The sequence below is a fragment of the Cryptotermes secundus genome, unplaced genomic scaffold (genome assembly GCF_002891405.2).
Source record: "Cryptotermes secundus unplaced genomic scaffold, Csec_1.0 scaffold470, whole genome shotgun sequence".
NCBI classification, from domain to species: domain Eukaryota; kingdom Metazoa; phylum Arthropoda; class Insecta; order Blattodea; family Kalotermitidae; genus Cryptotermes; species Cryptotermes secundus.
In genome coordinates, this window is record NW_019739954.1 from 534,558 (window position 1) to 552,208 (window position 17,651).

Genomic DNA, 17,651 nt, shown 5'->3' on the forward strand with positions numbered 1-17,651 from the left:
CCTCCCGAAGTTTGGTCCATTCCTCCCGGGACACCCTGTATATGGGCACAACTTAGAACTTTATAATAGTAATCCTTCAGTAGCTGGCTGTATCTTTTACAACAAATTGCCTAACAACATAAAAGAAATAGAAAACAAAAGTCAGTTCACAAGGGAATTGAAGAAGTTACTTACTCAGAGGTGCTATTACTCAACGGAGGACTATTTGAATGATGAATTCTCGAATAATGGCTACTGATATAAGCAGAAGTATACAGTAAATAATGTATAAAATATTGTATATCTTATATAATTTTTTAGTATTAAGATTGTTATAATTTAATAATGTATATTAGCTGAAAGACTTGTCCTGTATCATTATATCATGGTCTACAGGATTAATAAAAGAATGAATGAATGAATGAGAGCTGATAAATCCTGTTAACATCTTATCATCCTATTTATAGACCTGTTTTAATAGCTTTTGATTTGTGTAAGTGTCTTCCAAGTTATCTCTGTCCCTCAAGTTTTCCAACAGAAACTTTGTATGCATTTCTGTTCTATCCCGTGTGTATTACATGATTCACTGNTTATTTTGATCATTTGATCATCCTAATAATATTTAATAAGGAGTAAAAATTCTGAAGCTCATCTGGTGAAGAAAGTCTGTGCTTCCTGTAGACCTGGGAGATTCATTACTTTGTTTACAAAGTCCAACTTCAAATGTTCTATGTTGTTAGTTCCCTACCTAATCTATAGCTGGTGGAGGACCACCCTCTGTTGGCTGCCTAGCAGCTGCTTATCCAATATATTGTCACGTATTTGGGTAACTGAGACACAGGTTTGGATTGGTGAATCGGTTTATTGGATGTTCAGTAGTTGTAACTACAAATAATTTCAACACATTCAGCATTACTGTAATTATAACACACACATCAGGTCTTCTGTTCACTTCTCTTGTAAGCACTCTACACTAGTCTCTCAATTGCCTTGAGCTCTCCTGGACTCTCCACCATGGCTATTCCTCTGCCGTGTCTTCACTACACACCTCATGTTAAAGAATCTTAGCAATGGAGATTGTTCCGCTTCCATTGCCTACTGGTTAACACACTACGGGCAAACCCCCAACTGACTCCTGTAAAGTTAAACTTAAAGTCACATTGCGACTTACAGTCAGTCAGTAAGTCTTGGTGTCAAGCCCCATCTGGGGCTCATGACCCAATATTTATTAGTGTTTGACTGTTACGGTCTTGTTTTTCTGGGACGCCCTCTCTGACAAGAGGACAGGTCTGCCTTTTGTATATGCTGCAGGCCTTTGCCAGCACAGTCTTTCTTAGGTCCAAGTTCCTAGGGACTTGCAGCCATATTTTACTGTCTCAAATGTGAGACTTGCCTTTTTGTTGCCTCCTACAACTCGCAGGGTAATGGTGGAGCTATTCGACCCCACCTACGCATGGGGGCCTCTGACTCCTGTGGAGTGAGAGTCGGACTCAGAGTTACCTTACGACTGGCGGTTTACTGCCAACCAGTTCAGCTTGGCATCAGGCCCCTTGAGGCCCACGACCAGAGATTTTTTTTCCAACTGAACTCCTGCAGTAATAGTCCTTATGTAACATCCTCTCTCATGAGAAGATTGGTCTGTCTCTTATGAATACACTCGACCTTTCGTCAAGTGTATATTTCGCACATATAATATATTATCGAAAACTCTTCCTTTTGCTTTACACACAAGTCCTCTCTCAGTACAGGCTTTACAGAGTAGATCATTCCTAACTTACAGATCTTATGCTACAATGAAACTTAGTCATTTGAACAATCATAAGCTTGACCACTACCAAGTTTAAGCCTCTTATATTTTCTGTGTCTGGCTTCACCTTGTCTGACTCCTGTAGTGTCAGTTGTCTTCAGGAAAGCTCCTCGGAACAGGTCCTGCAGAAAACCCAGCCTCTGTTGTTGTAGAAACTTATTTATTTCATCGTTGCATAGCAAGAGTTGTGGCGCGGACTGCATAGAAAATAGTCTCCCTAATGTTGAGGTTGTTTACTGAGCCATTTCTTGGCAACACTTTGATCAAATACATTACAGTATTTACAGCCATCTGAAACCTGGATGTGTAACTAACATGGAAGGTGGATGAAAGATGGAACTATTCACACACTAGAGAGAAAAGACTTTTAGCATAGGTAAAAAGGAGTATAAGGGAAAAAGTAACACTATCCATGTAACAGGCCGTGGAGGCCTATAGGGTTCTGAGACATCAAGGCTCCCACATTTTCTAGACAGTCAGCTCACAGATGGTGGTGAGGTTATCAGCATTATGTGCTAGCCACCCTTTACCCCCCAAGAAGATTCCTGGTACTCATTTCTGTTAGAGACTGAGTCGACCCCAGAACCATAGTGCATCTGCAGAAAACCCAGCCTCTGTTGTTGTAGAAACTTATTTATTTCATCGTTGCATAGCAAGAGTCGTGGCGCGGACTGCATAGAAAATAGTCTCCCTAATGTTGAGGTTGTTTACTGAGCCGTTTCTTGGCAACACTTTGATCAAATACATTACAGTATTTACAGCCATCTGAAACCTGGATGTGTAACTAACATGGAAGGTGGATGAAAGATGGAACTATTCACACACTAGAGAGAAAAGACTTTTAGCATAGGTAAAAAGGAGTATAAGGGAAAAAGTAACACTATCCATGTAACAGGCCGTGGAGGCCTATAGGGTTCTGAGACATCAAGGCTCCCACATTTTCTAGACAGTCAGCTCACAGATGGTGGTGAGGTTATCAGCATTATGTGCCAGCCGCCCTTAACCCCCCAAGAAGATTCCTGGTACTCATTTCTGTTAGAGACTGAGTCGACCCCAGAACCATAGTGCAGCTGAAAGGATTAGGTCGATTGTAAAATCCAGTGACCTCATTAGGAACTGAACCCATGACCTTCTGGCTTGTAGTATAGTGCCTAGTATAGTGCTGTTCTACCACATGTGGCCTGTTACAGGGATGAAAGAAGGAGTGCTGTAAATAAAAGGTTGCATTTAAATATTAGTTGCATGTAAATAATGCTTGATGTAAAGAAGTCTTCTCGAGCTATCAGCCATGTCAGTTGCCTCTGCATACTGTATTTATACTACAATATATACTCTCAGCTGTCCCAGCTCATACCCCTGACGGAATAGTGTATGGATTCGACAGACAGTGGTGTCCTTTTTGGCACATACTGGGACGGCTTAGAGCATACTTCATGGTACAACTACAATGCGTGGAGATGGCACTCGTCACATCGACCCCTGATGCTGGAGACAGAGGGAGTCTCTGAAATATTCGACAGCAACTCCACATTAACATGGTTGCTTGCCCAAAAAGACTTTGACTTCATCGCTTGCAGTTACTGTGAAGGCTTCAAATCATGTATAATGTTTTATGTGTTGTGCATTTACAGGATAACTGCAGATGATGGTGTCTTCTGAACTAGAGCAAGTGTTTCCCCATCATTATTTGCTGTTAGAGTTGACCACTCACTGCTGTTCCTTTTGTGTTTATCTGCGGTCAAAGTGGATCGAAAGACAAGACTACGGTCAGTGTAATATGTTACTATATAGGCACACCTACAGTGCCATTTACCAGCACCGCCTGATTTAGATGGAGGAGTATTTTATTGGCTCTGATATACTAATTATCTCAGTCATTGTAGTGAATAGGCAATGGGTTGAATAACCAGAAAATCATGGTCTAATTTCTGGTGGGGTTGTAGATTTTATTTTTCCTATTGCATCCAGACTGGCTCTGAGGCTCACCCGTTCCCCTGTTCAGTGGGTGCGGGAGGCCAGGTGTAAAGTGGATGGTGGTATGATCCTCACCACCAACCTCCATTTAGTGCTGATGATAATGAAAACTGGAGCTGTGCTTCCACAAGAAGACCAAAGCTCACAGTGGGCTGTAATGCGAGTTGTTTTGTAATGGACGAATATGTTACTGATCATATTAAACTGAACAGAACCACTAGTTACCAGTGCAGACATCATGCTGATGCATACAGCAATAAATAACGTGTTGCCCTCACTTTTGGGAGGCATTCAGCATGAATCCCAAGGACTGGCCATCAGCTTCCAGGATGATCCCAGGACAGTAATTTAAAATAGATTATTTCACGTTTCTAAGATAGATTTGAGGTTCTCACAATGGTGGTTGTAAAGAGTTCCATGTTCTCGGATATAATCCCATGTCAAAAAGGTAAAGCTGTCCCTGTAACAAGCTGTGGAGGCCCATGGTGTTGTGATACATCAAGGCTCCCACATTTTCTAGACGGCTCACAGATGGCGGTGAGGTTGTCAGCCTTACACGCCGTCTGCTTTTTACCACCCAGGAAGATTCCTCGTACTTATTTCTGATAGAGGCTGAGTCAACCACAGGGCCATAATGCTGCTGGAAAGATTAGGTCAATTGAAAGATCCAGTGACTTCATCAGGAATAAAACTCGCAACCTTCTGGCTTGTAGCATAGTACCTCAGTCTTGGAAAAGTCAACCAAAGTCAAAGTCAAAGTGTGCCTACTTGCACACTAGTTTCTTGCTTGGATTATTCATCAACCCTGAAGGTGGAGGCGACATGTTCCGCCAAAACGTTGGCTGACTTTCAGCAGACTACATTGAGTTATATCCCAAAAACAGAACTTTTCCTCCACATTTCTTTTCATCCCTTTATTGCAGTAACCACTTGATTAATATGAATATTATGTTGGATATTGACATTTGTCATAGATGCCCTCTCTTGGCATAAAGCACCTATCTGGGGCTTGCAACCAGATCTTTATTATTGTTTGACAGTTACGGTCTTGTTTTTTGTGGGTGCCCCCTCTGACGAGAGGACAGGTCGGTCTTTTGTATATGCTGCTGGTCCTTGCCGGCACAGTCTTTCTCAGGTCCGAGGCCCTTGGTACTTGAGACCATATATTACTCTCTCAGATTTGAGACTTAGCTTTTCGTCGCTTCCTATGACTCATAGGGTCATGGTGGAGGTATTCAAACCCGCCTCCACACGGGCCACTGTCTGGTGACTGATCCAGCTTCTGAAATAATGTGTATTTTATATATGACTAAGATGATGACAGTGTTCAATGTAATATTTGTATAACGATCATACACCTGCATGCAGTAGTGTAGTTGGTTGAGGCACAATGCTAGATGCCAGAAATTCATGGGTTCAGTTTCCGATTAACTCATTGGATTTTTTAAATTTACCTAATCCTTCCAGCTATGCTCTGGCCCTCGGTGTCAACTCAGCGTCTAACAGTAATGAGTACCAGAAATCTTTCTGGGGGGTGAAGGGCAGCTGGTGCATAAGGCTGACAACCTTACCACCATCTGTGAACCAATTTTCTAGAAAATAATGTTGGGGCCTCAATGTCTCACAACCCTATGGACTTTCATGGTCTGTTACAGGGACACCTTTGCCCTCCCCCCCCACACCACTGCTACAAATGAATACGGGGTCAGTTACATGAGTATCTCTTGTTTTAACTTTATTGTGAAAGAGTTACACTGTTCACCAGGATCCTTGATTTCATCCATGATATAATCTGGTAATTAAGTTCAAGGATCATTAACCCCTTGAGCGTGACTTTTAGCGGAGCCATTTAAATCCCTAAGCGTGTGTGGCACAACATCTGCATCCGCTCAAACCCATGCTCTAAGCGTGTGCGTCCCATATGTTCACTAAGAATTCTTAATGCCTATGCTCTGATGTATGTACTTCCAGTGAATGTATATGTGAGCTAATACTGACTTCTTTCATTCCTCGCTATCTGTTTGTGTGTGTTATTTTTTTTACTCGCTTTGCTTGATACAAAGCATATGGTATCTGCTGAATTGTTCCCACTCACATTCCGACTTGCTTTCAGAGAGATAATTTGTTAGCTAACTTTCATTGAATGCTTGTTATCTGTGTTTGTGTGTCGGTATTTTTTTTATTTTTAACTGGTATGGCTTACTGGCAACAAAGCAGCTGTGCCTGATTTACGATGTTACAAACCTAGTGGTCGAAGTTGCCTGACGCCTGTGTCAATATTTATCAATTATCAGTTATCTTTTTCTGCCATGCGACACTCTCTTAGCAGAGCCCCATGGCATCTCGGTCACTTAACTTGTCTGGCAGAACAGTTTCTTGCCCCTGACACAAATAAAATCACATTTCAAAAGTGGGTTCCCACAACTTCGAATGAAATTAGGGTATTCCTAGGTTTTCTTATGCTGATGGGAATTCAGAAACCAAACCTCAGAATGTATTTTAGTAGAAACATATGTTAGAAACACTATTTTTTCCCAATGTAATGAGTGAAGAAAGGTTTTCATTGCTGACCAGATTTCTCCATTTTGTAGATAACACCAATAAGGAAATTGCAAAAAGAGATCCTAAATTGTACAAAATTCTTCCGGTTAGTGAATATTTGAAAAAGAAGTCCCAGAAAGTGTACNGGCACAATGTCTCAGTGCTGACTACTAAACATTCAGACGAAATGCAACCCGTAAGTCGAAAGGGTGGGTTAGAATTTGTAAATAAACCTATGTGTGTAATAGAGTATAATAAATATATGGGAGGTGTAGACTTGAAAGATCAGCTACTAGAAACATTCTTGCTAGAAAGAAAAGGCAAAAAGCGTGGTACAAGAAATTATTCAACCACTTAGTAAATACGGCAGTGTTGAATGCTTACATTCTGTACTGCAAGGCTGGTAACAAGAAAGATCATCTGTTATTCAGAATAAACTTAGTGCATAAGATCATAGCAAAGTCCCATGGAAAGAATTTAGAAAAGCGCAAAGGGCGTCCTTCAGATACTGACATGGAATATACGAGATAGACGGGACAGCATTTCATTCAAGAAAATCCGAAAACCGAAACTTATAAAGTTGGAAGAAGAAGGTGTGTGGTGTGTACAAAAAACATAAAGAGAAAACAAACCAGATACAGGTGTAAAAACTGCCCAGGGACACTGTCTCTCTGCCTAGACCCCTGTTTTGAGCAATACCATACCAAAGTCAACTACTAGACACTGGATATTGAGAGCTGGGAAAAAGAAATAGCTTGACTAACTGTAAGTACACATTCATAATAATGAACTGTAAACAATTGTAAATATAATATAATTTTTTTAGAAATTTTCAAATAGTGATTTCGTTATTTAAAAATATTTAGGTAAATGTCTGCACAAAACCTTCAATGCTTGCGAAAATAAAGCACCAGGAGGGATTTAAATACTCCCGCTTAAATTCACGCTAGATGGATGTAACTGAGCGGATGCATGTGGTGTGTCGCACACGCTTGAGGGGTTAATAAAAAAAGCTATGTTCATTATTGATGATTATATGTTTTATGTTATGCTGATTATTATGGGTGATGTGTTAGGTTAGTATTGGGTCTAGTAAGTGTAAATAAACTATACGTCCTTCCATAAATTTAACATTGAATGATGTGTTAAGATTACTATTTTCTGTGATGTGATACCATGTGATGTATTAGATATTTACCAACATTTTGTAAGAACCTGTTGCCTCCATCTTGTTCCCTGAGGATGGAGGTGTACCAGACTACATGACATGACATTCAGAAGACTGTAAGCTTTGTAGTCACCGCTGTTACAACCTAAAAATTCATGAGTTATTATGTGCAAAATAGGCTCAAATACAGCTTAAAATATTATGAAGTTGTTTCTTGTTCATACTCGGGGTTCTCACAGTGACAAATGTTGACTCCTTGAAGCCTACTTTTCTTAGCACAGAGCTGAGCCAAGGTGGATGCCATGATTATCAGAGCTTGTAAACAGTTGTTATAGGGATATCAAAATTCTCATTATTTTACGGTAAACATGAATTTTGTTCACAGTTTCTGAAATCACTCAGGCTTTACTTTGTTTCACCATTACAATAAGAAATATGGATACACCATCCATTTGTCGTTTTTGACATGTTTTGGCTCATTGAGCAATCATCATCTTTCACACACTCAATGTGACACTAAAATATAATATATCTACCCAGGATTTACATGGTGCTGCCATCTTTGCACATTATTGTTAACTTTTAGAGAGATTGATTGTCAATATGTTGTAGCATGTGAATTAGTGGGGTTAAGGTGAATGCAAAGATAATGTATCTTGGTTTTCAGCTATATATTTTATACTGTGTCTGATGATGTGTGAAGTCAGTAATGGAAGTACTTATTGATTGATTGATTGATTTGATTGGGTTGATTGATTAAATGGTACCAGCAGACGTTCATTATCTTACATGGAGATTTAGACTTGTTGGATTGAAAGCTCTCGAAGCAGTGACTTTGATGAATTCACTGTCTTTATAACACTGTGTAGTTCAGTACAAGTCCACAGATGTTTTCGAAGAACATATAGCCTTCATCCTCAAGGGCAAGGAGTAAACTGAACAAGAAATCAGCAAGAGGCAGGCACCAAGCAGAGCAGACTGTCCATAGGAAATCATGCCTAACACAGACCAAACAGAAGCTGTGAGAAAACCTTACAAACAACGGTCATGTGACCATTAGTTCTCTTGTAGTTCATTTCTGTCCTATGTTAGATATGATTTTCTGCGTAAGTTCACTCTGCTTGTTAACTGCTTCATGCTGGTTTCTTGTTTGGCTTATCTGTTTACCCTGAAGCTGGCAGCAACTTGTTACTCTGAAATGATGATTGACTTCCAGCAGACTACGTGATGTTATATCCCAGAAAATAGAATTCTTTTTAACAGTTGCTGTGAGAACCTCAAATCCTGCATGATGTTTTCTCATAACATTTCACTGTCTTGTCTTTGTTGGATATGGTGGTTTGGACAGAATATTGGTAAATGGCCAACCACAAATAGATGAGAAAAAGGGTTAATTAATGTCAGTTTGAAATATCTTTGAGAGCCCATCATCATCATCATGTAATGACATAGAGTATTACATCATCATTAGAAAGTAACTAGATTCTGTTTTCAACATATGATAGAGCCCAAAATCATCATACCAGAGATATTGTGATATGTGCATGTCTTTCTGTGGTACTTTTGTGTTTATGGATGACCCATTTAACTTTACAGTTTATAGCCATATTGTTCACCATGTTAGAATAACCAACATTAGTAGTTCAGTTATAAAAACAAAACCCAAAACCTAACCATTGAATTTGCCTTCAGAAAGTCCACAAGGTTAAGCTTTTTGTTTGTTTGTTTGTTTGTTTGTTTGTTTTCTTTTCCCTTAAAAATAAATATATAAGAACCTTCCAAGGTTAGGCTTTGGGTTTTATTTTTACAAATAAACTTCTACTGTTGACAGCACTAACATGGCAGACATCATGATAATGAAGTTTTGAAGTTACTTAGGTCAACCATTTGTACCCAAGTACTGGCATATATTTCAGTCAATTAAAGTTGCTCCCCACATCAGCCAATTGATAGGAATGGAACAAAACTATGAAATGTTGCTTCTAGCTAGACTGTGGCATGGCTGATGCCCAAGAAGATTTTACATGCATAATGAGAGATAAAATATGTAAGGAATCTGATAACTTAACAGGATAGCTTCTGTACTACAGCCTGATCACATGTTTTATCCTTTGAATATTACTTATCAGCCATTCTGGTAAGAAAAATGAAAAAAAGACATATCTTTTGTCATATCCATTCATCTTTTCACTTCAGATTTAATGCCACTTTATTGAAGGGCCTATTTGAACTTTTGCATATTATATCTTCTGAATCCTGTGACATATTTTAATGAACCTTTATATACTAATTGAAAAACTGATTCCATGGTAAACAGTTGTTGTTGATAAGCTAATTGTCTTGCAGCTAATTCAATTATCATGCCTTTTATGGAACACAAAGGTTCATGACTGTTCTGTGCAGGATCATTGTACACTTAACTATAGATTTTTGGTGTCTAATGTGTACTACTCTTAATGCCATTACTAATTTTGTGTAAACTTTTGTGTTTCAATTGTTCCTCTGAAAATACATTCTGTTCGTGCTTTCGCATACAGTCGTCTAACAGAATTGTAGCAAGACGCGTATAGAATTGGTAAATAAGTGCTGTGGATCCTCTTTAAAAGCTGCTCTTTGTAGCATCATTTTTATTATCATTTGAAGCACGGACATACAGGACATTAAGATGGCATAAATGACCACTATCACTTATAGGCTGTAACTCTTAACTGCTGATATGATTCCCCTATGTATAAGAGCCTATCTCTAAATGAGGATTATTCCTGTTTCCATGAAAGAACTGCTAGTTCAGTGTCAGTCGTGTACCATCTGACCTATTGTAAAGTAAAAAAGGTAAGGTGAAGTTATCCCTGTGCTTAACTAATTAAGCACTATGCTGGACTATGTACTGGGTGGACCCCAGAGCTGGTCTGGATGATGTGGAGAAAAAACATTCTTGACCCTATCAGGACTTCAACTCCAACCCCTTGGTTGTCCAGCCCATATCCAGTCACTATACAGACTACGCTATCCCGAAAAAACATTCTTGACCCTATCAGGACTTCAACTCCAACCCCTTGGTTGTCCAGCCCATAGCCAGTCACTATACAGACTACGCTATCCCAGCTCCCCATCTGGTCTTTTGTACTTCTATTAAAAATAACTTACATATTATTAATTCCCTTGCTGTACACGGTGTATCCGGGATCCGTTAGGACTCATTTTTTTAAATTTTGCCCTGCAATGTCATCTGATGATGAATTGTGCATTAAGAATCTTGAAGTTTCAGCTGTGGCTGTCTATAATTTCAAAGCGCAAGCATCACTGCATCATGTGTTCTGACCTTGAATGTAACAGTACTGTTCTGACGCTCATCGGAAAATGGCGGTTCAACAGAGAGCCAACATCAAATTTTGTTTGAATTTAAGCAAAACAGCTAGAGAAACATACAAAATGATGAAAAATGTGTACAATAGTGATTGTTTGAGTCGCTCGAACATTTTTAGATGGTATGCTATATTTCGTAATGGCAGGGGGGACACTGAAGACGCTCCACGTGCATCAAAGCCAAGAACAAGTCGGTCACACTGAAGGAAATATGGAAGAACCACATGCAAGTTTTAATTAAGGCACATAAGATGAATAATCTTAACAAGTTTTAGTGTGTGTAAATTTATTATAGTTGACAAATATGCACTTTTTAAATAATTTTATAAAGACATAAAGGCAAGCAATGCAATAGATTAGCGTAATTAGGGCACCTGATGATGGCACTGTGTTGCCGAAACATGTCGTGAAGTAACAGGTGAAATTGAGTGCACTATAAGATGGCCACTGTATACATATCATGGATGAAAATCAGTGCAACAGGACGCTAAAATACAACATTGTGAAAAAAGTGACTGAAATCCTTGCATCAGACAGATGTGTTTCTGCAAGAATCATCGAGGAGCTATTGGGAATACAAAAAAGTATTGTGCATCAAATTTTGACCAAGGATTTGGGCAAACGGAAGGTCTGTGTGCAGTTTGTACTGCACACACACTGTCAGGTGATGAAAAACATACCAGAGTGGAACACTGCAAAGACATGTTATGGTCAGCCCAAAGTGATATAGAATTTACAAAATCAATTGTTACTGGTGACGAGATGTGGTGTCTTCAATATGAGCCTCTCACAAAGCCGCAGAGTGCAGCGTGGTTGGGCCCAAAGAAGCTGAAATCAAAGAAAGTGTGCATGCAAAATAGTCTAGAAAAGACACTGCTAACCATTTTCTTCAATTCAATTCCAAAGGAATCATTCACAAGGAATTTCTGCCAGAATGTTAAACAGTGAATTCTGATTATTATCTCGGAGTCTTCAATTGTTTGTGGGCGAGAATTCTTTGAATTCGACAATATCAAGTATTAAGAGCAAGGTTCCTGGTTGCTCCTCCACGACAATGCCCCACCCCACAAATCAAAGATTGTGCATGAATTTTTGGCCAGAAGAAGGATTGCAGTCCTTGATCATCCTCTGTATTTGCCAGATTTGGCTCCAGCAGATTTCTGGCTGTTCCCAAAAGTTAAGTTGGCGATGAAAGGAGACCTTCGCACCATCCAGGACATCCAGAGGGAATGTACTGCAGTTTTAAATGCGATTCCACAAAAGGAGTGCAGTGACAGTTTTTGAAAACTTTTCAATTAATTCCAGCTATGTATTGATTCAGGAGACTATTTTGAATAAAAAGAGTGATATTTTGAAAATAATTCACATCTTGTATTTTTAATGAACACAGTCCTAACAAAACCTGGACACACTCTGTATACGTTTACCTATGGTATGGTTGTTTTCCAGGTAAACACGTAGAACATAAAGATGAAATTTCACCCAAACTATGAAATTGAAGTGCATTCATGTAGTTTTGGGAGCCAGGATAGCATAGTTTGTATAGTGACTGGCTACAGGCTGGAAGACAGAGAGATTGGAGTTTGAGTCACAGGAACGTCTTTTTCTTCCTCACATCATCCAGATTCTTCTTGGGGCCCACCCAGCCTTCTGTCCAATGGCTACCAGGGGCTCAGTGCAAGAAGCTGACAACTCACCTCCAACTAGTGCCAAGGTGTAGAACCACTCTCCCATACGCCATCTTGGCATACTGCATACTTAGTTAAGCACAGGGATAGCGTTCATGTACATATACATACACATCACTCCAACAACCGTGGTTATTGTACATGTTGACAAGAGTGTGGAATACATTTTGTAATAACTTCATGTGATGTGAGATTTGAGGTTCTCATAGCAGTGAGTATGAAGGATTTTTTGAGCTGAGACACTGTATACTTTAGTAGACGGATACTCACATTTCAGAGGACCATTCTTCCTCCATCTTCAAGGTAGAAGTGCCTTGAAGATGAAGACAGCAGATTCCTCCAAGACATCAGTATGCATCTATAAAACTGTTTTCACATCCCAGATGACTCACAATCCTTCATCCTTGGGTGTTCCATACTAGGTGTACACGTGGAAACATGAAACAGAAAGGAACCAACACAAAGTCATATTTTTGTATAGTTTTAAATACAACTGTAAAGAAATGTAATGTGCTACATTTATAAGGTGGTTTACTTCGATTTTCTGAGTCATAATTCTCATATTTAGAAGATCCATTGAATAGGTTTCAACAATAGGTATAAAATTGTGATGGCCAAACACCATTCTGAAAACTGCGTGTTCTGATACAGATTCTCAGTGTTTTAAAATTTAAAACTGTTTGACCCTGTATTGTATTCCAATAAAATATTTAAGATCAGATGTAATACTTGATTTTTTAAATTTTAATGATTCATAACAACAAGTAATTTTTGTAATAGATTGAACACATTACAGTTCGTAAGTCTGTCCAACAGTTGTCAGATATCACAGCCAGTTTTTATGCCAATTGTTTTGTCTGCACTCTAAAACCTCAAAGAATAATATATGCTGTCATGTGTTGTAGTGTGATGATAGACTGGTTTTGGATTTTTAAGCAGATTTGTTGAACTTGTATACACACAACTTATGACTGCACTTTACAAATCAGTGTCATGCACACACTAGTGTCCACAGTTATATCTTACTAGCTGTTGCTCAGTAGTGACTTTCAATGGTAGATGTTGCCCTTTCTCTGGATTACCAAACAGTCCCCAGCCTCAGCTGCCAGCTTCTCACAACAGCATCTCACAACTACTGAACTGCAGTTCTCTGACAAACTCACTAACTCACCAACCAACTCTTTGCTAACTAGCTCTAGGTCCTAACTTGTCCTCCTTATAAGATCTCAGCATGGACTGCGTAGAAAGCACTGCTTCCCATTATTGTATCCTCTTGTTGCCGTGGAATTGTTGGCCAAGCTGCTACCTGGAAACAGCTGTTGGGTAGTTGCTTGTTTCACATTCATTGCCTAGGAATCAGTCTACATGCCACAATATGTTATGGAGAGTAATCCATTATGCATAGCATGTTTAGGTCTAGAAAATATTATTTGGGTCTGTTGTCTCCATAGATAATTTAAAATACAAATAAATACAATCAAACCATCTTCAAGAAATTTGATATTTCACATTTGGGCTACTAGAGGGTGTACAATTATTTTTCTGGTCTATCAGTTTAGTGGCAGTCTGTGGGCTGGCTGTCAGGGTTCAGTTCACAGCAGGAGCAAGAAATTTTTCTCCACTCCACAGCTTGCAGACTGGTTCTGGAGCATGGCTAACCTTCTATCCAGTGGGCTCCAGGGACTGTTTCCCCAGATGTAAAGCTGCCAAAGCATGAAGCTGATCACCTACCTTAATCTAGTGCCATGGTCAAGAATGGTGGAGTCTTCCTGGCCTGGTAGTTAATTGCTTATTTAATGAAGCACAAGGACAACTTTACTGTGCCATATATGCAGTTGTGTTTAGGGAGATGGTCTCCATGAAGCCCTGAATTTGAATGAAAATTGTTGGAAAAGTTTTCAGCAAAATCACAATTTTGGGTTTGAAGTTTGTGAAGTGCCCCTATTTTTTTGAGCTACAGTACTCATATTCAGTGGACCCAAACCCATGATGGATGAACCTGTAATCAATGAATATGAAAAAAATGCATACAACCAATGAGGCACTAGTGATGTGCACATGTGCAGATATACTTGCAGATGACATACCAAAAAACACTTTCTTTAAATTCAGGAGAGCTGAAAATGTATAAATGTGTCAAAATCTCAAGATATTTTCACAGTTATATTACTGTCTCATATGTCCTACATGTATGAGAAAGTAAAAACTGAAGTTTATTTACTTAAATTTAATGAAATAAAATGATAACATTGCCAACAGCACATTTTCTTGCATTTCATGTATTGCTTGTTGATACAGGATAAACTTGGATGACATTTAGAAATGGTGAGAGCACCTTAAGCTTTAGAGTATCTTGGCCCCATTAGGTAATATTAGGTACATTCATAGAGGAAATATATCCTTCACCTGGTCTTGTTTACCCTGGCCATATTATACTGTCCAGTGCTAACGTTAGCTAGCTGACCTGAAATCTGTGTGTTTATAATTCATGGATATAATCCAGAGACATGTTGTTGATGTTTAAGAGATTAGCCATAACTCATACAGTGAAAGTTATGTTTAAAGTTTCTTTCAGGAACATCACATTTTAACACTAACATATTGTCATGTGTTAGTAACTAGACACATGAAGTGTTGTGAGCTGTTAGCAGGCAGCACACAGTGAAGACATAGAAGAGTTAGTGCACCCCATAGTGAACTGTGAAGAGTGTGAAATAGCAATATCACTATAATTACCTGTATTTATGAGTTATACTTGTTCAGCAAGTCAAATTACCAATTCAGTTTCCCACTTCTGATATCACTTGTTGCTTGGTAACAGCTCTTAATGCCCTAGATTCCTGAGCTTCCATGTTCAACGTCCTTACTGACTGGTGATTGTCTCACAACTCCTGACCATTGACTGTAGCCACATCTGGCCACTGCTGGCTAGCATAAGAGTTATACCCTGTGTGTTTATATGTATGTGTAAAACAGTCCTTAAGTATGTGTTTTGTATGACTGTGTCTGTTACTCTGAAGAAAACAGATAGTTCATGAATAATTCAGTTCAGAAGCCAGAGAGAAGTGAAATAAGAATTTAGATTATTTTACATATAATGAGGAACTTTGTTCTGTATCCAGCTCATCTTGTGCTATCAGATCCGTTAATTTAGGGACGTTATGATAAGCTGAGCATGCATTTTGGATGTGAAGAAAAATAAAGAAAAACAATTTTATTAATATGGGAAGATGGAAGGATAGTAATAACTCTTTCAGCCACGCATTTAGAACACTAGTTGGTGGTAAGTTGCTTTAACCTCTAAGAGCCTAGCGACACCATATGGGGACCTTTAAAGTATAGCCGAGTGGCCGTGCGACACTGTATGGGTATGCGCAGTCCACGCGTGTGCACAGTGTTTTAAAATCTAATTTTAGGATAGAAATTCTTGTTCTACTCACATTATTTTTGGGCACCCGCTTTATAAGTAGACAGTCTTCCCTCCTGCATCATCTAACTGAATGTTGCATGTAACTGAATGCAGAGTCTGACACCGCAATTCATGCACTTTGTCCATATGTAACTACATTTCCCACACGAAGAGCACACACAACACCTCACTCTCGTATTACAGGAAGTAGGCCAGTGATGTCCTCTAATCGTAACACTTATAAAACATCGCAATTTCAACTATGCACCATGGCCCCATTTTGCATGGAAAAAGCCGAAATTGAGAGGCCGCTCATAAATCACACCAATCAGAATGCAGTACAGACGATTCTGAAGGCTCGCGGAAGCAAGGGGGCATTGCAGGGATATTCCAGAACAGTACCTCTGTGTGGTTAGTCCCAGATATAAACAGGCAGAGTTTCAAAAGGACAAAGTATGATAAGACTTCCCCCACACTCGTGTATACAGAAAGGTTCCGACATGACTGGAGAATGTGCAGTACAAACATGAACTTCCTATTCCTTTTGCCAGATAAGACATAGTAAGACAGTGCTTCAGCAGCATGCATTTATACTGCAGAAACGTTTTGTGCAGAAGCTTTATGCATTTTTGTGGACAGACGCTCAAAATTGGGAAAAAAATTTTTTTGGAATCAATGTAACAATTTTTACAGATTCTAAAATCTGTAAATTACAATATCTGATTTTATATTCTTTCTAGATAAAAGAAGCGTTTATTTCGTTTGTTTATCACAAAAATTGTAGAAATCACGGCATTTTTAGTAACATGCGTACAATTTTTAATACTCTACAATGGCGGACATTTAAATTAACTCCGGCCTGCTGCGATTACGGGAATTTAAATGGCCTGTCTCTTAGAGGTTAAGTAACCTCATCAACACAAGTAAAGTGCTTCCTAAAACCCAGTCCCAATTTGGTATTTGCAGATGTTTTAAGTATTTTTTATTGCTAGTGGGGTGGGACTAACACCCTTGTACTGCACCCACCTCTGGCCTATTGTACCAGCCCCAGATGAGAGGTGAGTGTGATTGTGGAGCAATTGGTGGAATGAAGATTGGTAGGGGAACCCGAAGTACTCGGAGAAAACCTGCCCCAGCGCCACTTTGTCCACCACAAATCCCACTTGACCAGACCCAGGATTTAACCCGGGTCGCCGCGGTGGGAAGCCAGCAACTAACCGCTTGAGCTATGGCACGGCCATGTTTTAAGTAAGTTACATAAGCAGAATTGACATTTATTTTTCAAGAAATTAAAATGCCGCATTTTGAGAAATACAAGGTCATATTTGAAGACCTTGAATACATAACTGTGCTGAATATATCTGTGTAGTATGTCATTTGAAGGGGCTTTTTATTGATTTTGAAATGGGCATAAAATGAGATCTGCTCTTCAACTAAGGCAGAAGTTATGTCAAGTTTTCTAAGATGACTTGTGCCCAAAAGGCGAGTTTTTTTACAGTGTTAGACATCTGCTTCCAAAGTTGTAATGGTCATAGAGCAGTAAAATTTGGAAGGAATTCTTATCTCCATTGGGACTATAACACAAAACTATACACAGAAGAATTTGATTCTGAGGGCGCTGGGTTGGAAATGGCTCTTTTCTGTGTCGATTTGATGTGAAGTGTCCCTGACATGCCCTCCACAGCAGATTTTTTCATCAGTATTTTAAGTTTTACTGTT

The 17,651-nt window shown here is 39.1% G+C and overlaps 1 protein-coding gene across 3 annotated transcripts in view; it reads left to right on the plus strand.

Annotated features, from left to right (window-relative positions):
* Positions 1–17,651, plus strand: part of LOC111872132 (ankyrin repeat and IBR domain-containing protein 1) — a 115,001-nt gene that overhangs the window by 4,437 nt on the left and 92,913 nt on the right. For all 3 annotated transcript variants that reach the window (XM_033754544.1, XM_033754545.1, XM_023865716.2), the window contains exon 2: positions 3,418–3,552. The gene's annotated coding sequence lies outside the window, so the exon portion shown is untranslated. The remainder of the gene's footprint in view (positions 1–3,417; positions 3,553–17,651) is intronic.